Here is a 7,500-nt window from a genome sequence, read left to right as displayed (position 1 = left end):
ACGGAAGGAAGGAGGGGGGGGGGGGCAGCGGCCAGGGAAAAGGAGGAGGGGGAGGTGGAATAAAGCTGGCTGATGACAGTATCAAGAGCCGTAATGAACATCGTCGAGAGACTCAGAAAATTACCTACAGCAAATATTTAACGTAATATCGGTTCGGTTGGGCGGGGTCGGTCGGGTCGGTACGCGGTTCCGGTGGGTTTCGGGAGTGATTTTCGTTTCGGGGGTGGTGTGTCGCGGGGATCATTTTTCTGGTTTTTTGCGGGGTGTTGGGCGTTGTTTTTTATTTCGGAATTTCTGCGGGGTCGAAATTAATATTTTTTTTGTTTTATATTTTTTTTTTTATTGTAGGTTGTATTGCGGCAGTTCCTCACTTGGACTGTTCCTTATTTAACATTCATACCTTCCGGTCGGCGGCTAGGTTGGGCGTGAGGGGCGCGGGTAAATTTAATTCATTCCGAAGATTATATTCGGCGGTGTGTAGAGTCTCCCCTCTCTGTCTGTCAGGGTCTCTTTTATACTATTTTTCTCCCCCTTTACTTTTTCTTCACTCATTTTTTATTCCCTCACTGGGTGTGACGCACATTGTAATGATGCATTCACCACTCTCACCCTGCATCCTCCTCTCTCTACACTACTTACCTCTACTAGTGTGCCTCAACGGCACAACCGACACACACACACACAGCACTACACTACAAAAAACACCACACACAACCACACACCACTCACACAACACACACACACACATAATATATACAATATATATAAATAAATCGATCTCACAGCACTAACTCTCACCTCCACACACGACATAACACAGCCACACTACACAAACAACATAGCGGCATAAGATACACACATATTATAGGATATTGATTTCATACCCCCCACCCATATATACATTATACACACCCCACACACCACATCCAACACACAACCACACCACACACACACACACATAGATATATAGACATCTATATATATATATGATTATTATAATTTTATATATTATATATATCTATTATATAACATATACATATATAACAGATATATATTATATATATATATATAAATAATAATAACATACACCACACACACACCCACACAACACACACACACACACAACCACACGACACCACACCCTACCACTCGCACACACCCCTCCCCACACACAACACACACACACACACACACACACACACACACACAAACACCCCCACCCACCCACCCATCCCACTACACACACACACACAATACCACACGCATACCTCAAACGAGCACACCCACCACACACACACACACACATCACACAACACACAAATACTTACATTCACCCACCCACACCCCCACACACACACAACCACACACACACACACACACACACCACACACACACACTCACAGTGATTAGTTTGAGGTGTGTAGTCTGCGAGAATATAGAGCACTAACCACACACGCCCCCACACCTTACCCCAAATCCCTCCTAATCCCCACTCCAACCAAATCCTTACCAACCCCATCACCCTCCTGTCCCTTTCCCCTTCCTCTTTCGCCATACGCACGCCACCAGGCATTCCACACCATCAAAATAATCAAAATATATCAGCGTTCAAAGCACAAATAACCCGACTCAAGTCAAAAACATAAATTGTCAAAGGAAGTCGATTTTATTTACTAACCTAAGACGACACATATGGAGGATCACAATACCGTAATGCAAACACGACGACGAGTGAAAAATAACTTCCGATATTTTGCAAGAAGCTTTAAGTATAACATAAATTTAGCTTCCTTCGATTTACGGGCCTCATTTCCTTGTGGGCGAACGCAGAAGGGAAATAAAAAGGAAAGAGAGGAAGAGGAGAAAGAGGGGGGAAGGGAGGAGGAAGAGGAAGGGGAGAAGAAGGAGGAGGAGGAGGAGGAAGGAGGAAGAAGAGGAAGAAGGAGGAGGAGGAGAAGGAAGAGGAGAAGGTAGGGGAGGAAGAGTAGAAGGAAGAGGGGAAGAAGAAGAGTAGGGGGAAGAGGAAGAGGAAAAGGAAAAAGAAAGAGGAGTAGAAGAAAAGGGGGAAAGTAAAGTAGGGATGTAAGAGGAGGAAATGGAAAAGAGGGAGAAGAAAGAGGTTACGAGTAGGTAGAAGAAGAAGATAAAAAGAAATAAAGAGGAAGAGGTAGGAGAGAAGAAAAGAATATAAATATGAAGATGGTTAAAGAGAAGTAAAATAAAGATAAACAAGATGAAGACTATTTATCTGAAAATTATTTAGATGTGAGAGAGTAAAAGGCGAGAAATCTTACTGAAAAGACCGAAAACTTAAAAGAAAAATCTACGAACGAAAAAAATTAAAAATGTAAATTTAATAAAACACACACGCACCCACACACACACACACACACACACACACACACACACCACAACACACACCACACACAAAAATAGAAATATATAATATAAATGATAAATATAAAATATATGTTGTGTTTGGGTTTTGTGTTAGTGTGGGTGTGGTGTGTGTGTGTGTGTATAATAAAACATATATATATATATATATAATATATATATATATATATATATATATATATATATGAATGTTACTTATTATAACAGTACAATAAATGTAAAATAACATTAATAATAACAATAATGAGAGCAATAATAATAATAATAATAATGAAAGTAATGTTATTGATAGATAACAACAACAACAATAATAATGATAATTATAATAATGATAATAATAAAAATGATTATAATAATGGTAATAATAATAAAGATAAAGACAACAACAACAATATCAACAAAAACAACAATAATAACAACAACAATAATAATATCAACAACAACAACAACAATAATAATAAAAATGATAATAATAATAATAAAAAAAATGATAATAATAATAATAAAAAAAATGATAATAATAACAATTATAATAAAAATAGTAATTGTAATAATATAAGAAATAACAACAACAAACAACATTAAAAACAAATGATGATAAGATCATAAATAATAATGATAAATGAACGAACCCACATCACAAGTCGTCGATCTAATCATAAATTTTCCCTTAACCTCTCTCTCTGTCCCCTCCCCTCTCCCCCTCTTCTAATTGGGCCCCTCTCCCCGGGTTTCCCCCTCTAAAACCCCCCCCTTACCCCCCCCCCCCTTCCCCCTTTTTAATGTTTTCCCCCAATCCCTACGTTCTCTCCCTATCCCCCCCCTGTCCCCACCCCTTTCACCCCCCTCTCCCCCCCTCCCCCCCTTCTTACCCCTCCCTCCCCCCCCCTTTTCAAACCCCCCCCCCCAACTCCCCCCTTCTCCTCCCCTCCCCCTTTCCCCCCCCCCCCCCCCCTCTCCTTAAACCCCCTCTCCTTTTTATCCCCCCTCCCTCGCCGTCGCAGCCTCCTGACCTTTGACCCGACGTCGCCGCGACCCAATGTCCGCCCGGGGGTCCCGCTCTTGTAACCCAAATTTTCCCATTGTGCGGGTTCTTTTCGGCCCCCCCCGCATCTTTCCCTGCCGCCCCTCGGTTCTCGCTGGCGCTGATACCCGCCCGTCAGCGCCTTATACTGCCGCGGGGGGCTGGAAAAAGCGTGGGATAAATTATGGGAGAATGATAAAATAAAATTGTGTGGGATCCGATGCGTGTTTGAGGTGGGCGGGTTCCAGTCCGGGCTTCCTTTTTCGCCGAGTGCCTTTTTTTTGGGTCGGTTGGTCTGTCTGTTTCTCTGCTTGCCAGGGCTTTTTTTTCTCTCTTTCTTTTGATCGTTTATTTATTTTTTTTTCTGTTATCTTTAAATATATATCTAGGTATCGAATTAGCAGTTCTTCTGTTATATATAAATTTGGTTTTTCTCCCTCTATCTATGTTTCATCGATTTTTGTGCCCATATAATCTCTCCTTTGTCCCATTCCCTCTTTATCTTGAAATAAATCTGCATTTCTAACACAAGAATAGAAATGATAATGATAATAATATCTTTATTTGAAAATATATAAGAACATCATACGTAAATTTTAAAAAAAATTCTCAAATTCCCTTTGTAATTTTAGCATATAATTTTAGAATTCTGATATCTTTATATTTATTTGAAAATTCAAAGTTTTTTTTAAAAAATTTTTGGGTTTTTTTCAAAAAAAATAAATTTTTTAAATAGCAAAAAAAAAAATTTTTTTTTAAAAAATTTTTTTTTTTTTAAAAAAACAAAAATTTTTTTAAAAAAATATATTTTTTAAAAAATTTTTTTTTTTATTTAAAAAAAAAATATTTTTTTAAAAAAAAATATATTATATATTTTTTTTTTTTTTTTTTTTTTTTTTTGGGGTTTTTTTTTTTTTTTTAAATAAATATATATATATTTTTATATAAGAAAAAAAATATATGTAAAAGTTTTTTTTTAAAAAAATTTTTTTTATTTTTTTATAAAATTTAAAAATATATTATATATTTTTTTTTTTTGGTGTTGTTTTTTTTTTTTTGGGTTTTTTTTTTTTTTTTGGGGGGGTGTGTGTGTGGGGTTTGTGTCTGCGCGCGGCGTGTGTGTGTATGTGGTGTTCGTTGTGTGTGTGGTTGTGTGTTTTGTGCGTTTTTTATGTGTTTTGTGTGCGTGTGTGTTTTGTGCATGTGTGTGTGTATTTTGTGTTATGCATACGCACATTCTTAGCTTGAAAGTAGAAGAAAAAAATAACTCGCGGAAAAAAACAAAAAAAGGGATAACAAATCAAACCGCACGCACCATAAACCAGATAACAAACAAAAACAGCAGAGCGCAGACTCGCCCGGCGCACGAGGGCCGCCCAGCTGCCTCCCGGATTCCTGCCGGGAGGCTGCGCGAGGGAGGTCCTGCGACTAGCGATGCCCGAGCCGTCCGAGACACTATAATTGGCGGTGTTGTCTTTCACTTCCCTCAACACGTCAAATCGTCAATTTTTTTTTTTTTTTCGAGTGTGTTACATTCTTTTCTCTTTTTTTTTTTCTTATATAATTTTTTTTGTGTGTCTTTCTTTTCTTTTTTTTCGTTTTTCGTTTTTTGTTTTTTCGCCTTATAAACACACATTACGTGCCGCTTTCGGGGGGAGTGTGCCCGCCCGCAGGAGCAATTTTTTTCGGGGCCCCGGGGGAAATGGAGAAAAAGAAGGGAAAGGAGAGAGGAAGGGGGGAAAGAGAGAGAAGGGAAAAGGGGGAGAGAGGGGAGAGAGAGAGGGGGAAAAAGAAAAAAAAGAGGAAAAAAGGGAGAAAGAGGAAAAAAATTAATAACCAAACCTTAAATAAAATATAATTTAATAAAAAATAATAGATAAAAAGGTTAGATTTTTCTTTAACAACACACACCCCCACCACACACCAAAACACACACACACACACACACACAAAATATAATATATAATATATAATATAATTTTTTATTTAATATGTTTTGTTAAATGTATGAAAAATTACATATATAAATTAAAAAAATTATATATAATAATATAAAAAAAATATATATTTTTAATTAATATAATAAAAATTTTTGTATAATATATAAAAAAAAAAACCCCCCCCCCCCCAAAAACCAAACCCCCCCCCCTTTTTTTTATTTTTTTTTTTATTTTTTTTTTTAAAAGCAAAAAATTTTTTATTCTTTTTTTTTATTTTATTATTTTTTTTTTTTTTTTTTTTTTTTTTACATTTTTTTCTCTCTCTCTCTCTCTCTCCCCTTTTTTATATATATATATATATATAAAAATTTTGGGCCGCGAGGGTCCGTGGTTTGAGCACTGACCCGACCCTCGGGCCCGACCCCAATTTCCCCCGCCAGGGCGGCGAAAAATGCCGCGCTTGACTGCGGCTCGGGCCCAAACTCACGGTGAGAAAACGAAAAAAACCAGAAATAAAAACCGGGTGCGTGGGGAAGCCCGCCGTGGCTAAAGTGTTGCGAGCCGAATCGGGGTTGTTTAAAAGGGGATCCAATCAGAAGGGTGACACCCCCATAGTGATTTGCTGTCTCCACTCTCTTTTGGGGCTTTCCCCTGTCTGTTTTTTTTTTTTTAAAATTTTTTTTTTCTTTCTTTTTTTTTTTTTTTTTTTTTTTTTTTGTGTTTTTTGTTTTGTTCTTTGTGGTTTTGTTTTTTTTTCTATTCGTTTGTTTTCTTTTAAAATTTTAAAAAATTAAAAAATTAAATACATAATTTTTTCATTAAAAGATAAAAAAGAAAAATAATAGATAGATAGAAAAGGTATAGACATAGATTTAAAGATATATAGAAAGATGATTAGATAGATAAATAGATCGATAGATATACATATATCTTCTTTTTTCTTGCTCTGTCTTCTATCTCTGTCTGTCTTTCTGTCTGTCTCTCTCTCTGTCTCTTTTTTTTTCTCTTTCCCTCCGTCACTCTCCCTCCCTCTCTTTCTCTCTCTCTCTCTCTGTCTGTCTCTCTTTCTGTCTCTCGCTGTCCTCTCTCTCTCTCTTCCTCTCTCAGCTGTCCTCTCTCTCTGTCTCTCTGTCTCTCTCTGTGTCCTTTCTCTGTCTCTCTCTCTCTCTCCTCTCTTCTCTTCTCAACTCTCTCTCTCTCTATATATATATTATATAAATTTAATATATATATATAAATATATAAGTATATATATATATATGAACATATATGTATGACTATATATAAATACCTATAATTATAATAGTATACAGTATATATATAATATATATATACTGCCACTGCTAAGTTACCATTATTATTGATATTATTATCATCATTATTATTATTATTACTGTTATTATCATTCTCAGTTCTATTAGCATTGTAATTATCATTTATATTATTACCATTATCATTGTCACTATCATTGATGTTATCCTTATTGTTAACCCTTATCATTATCATCGGTATTGTTATTATTAGTATCATTGTTATTACTCTTATTAATGTTATATTTATCATTATTATCTTTATCATTATCATATCATTATTATTGTCATCAGCATCATCATTGATATAATTATTGTTATTGTTATTGTTATTTTCATTCTTATCATTATTATTGTTATTTATTAACATTAAATTATATTGTTTATTATTATTATTGTTATTATTATTATTATTATTAAATTAATATTATTATTATTATTATTATTACTTTTATGTTTATTATTATTTACTATTATTGTTATTATTATAATTATTATCGTTATCATTATCATTATTATTATTATTATTATTATTATTATTATTATTATCATTATTATTATTATCACTATTATTACAATCAGTACTGTTATCATTATTATTATTACTGTTATTATCATTATTATCATTATTATTGTTATTATTATTACCATTGTTACTATTATTATTGTTACTATCATTAATATTATTAATTATATTATTATTATCATTATTATTGTTCCTATTATTATTATCATCATTATTATTACTATCATTATTATCATTATGATTTTTATTATTACTATTATTACTATAATTATCATCATCTTCTTCATCATTACTATTATTTTA

The sequence above is a fragment of the Penaeus chinensis genome, chromosome 7, assembly GCF_019202785.1.
Source record: "Penaeus chinensis breed Huanghai No. 1 chromosome 7, ASM1920278v2, whole genome shotgun sequence".
In the NCBI taxonomy this organism is placed as follows: Eukaryota; Metazoa; Arthropoda; class Malacostraca; order Decapoda; family Penaeidae; genus Penaeus; species Penaeus chinensis.
The sequence above is the reverse complement of the archived record's forward strand: the minus strand, read 5'-3'. Positions refer to the sequence as shown.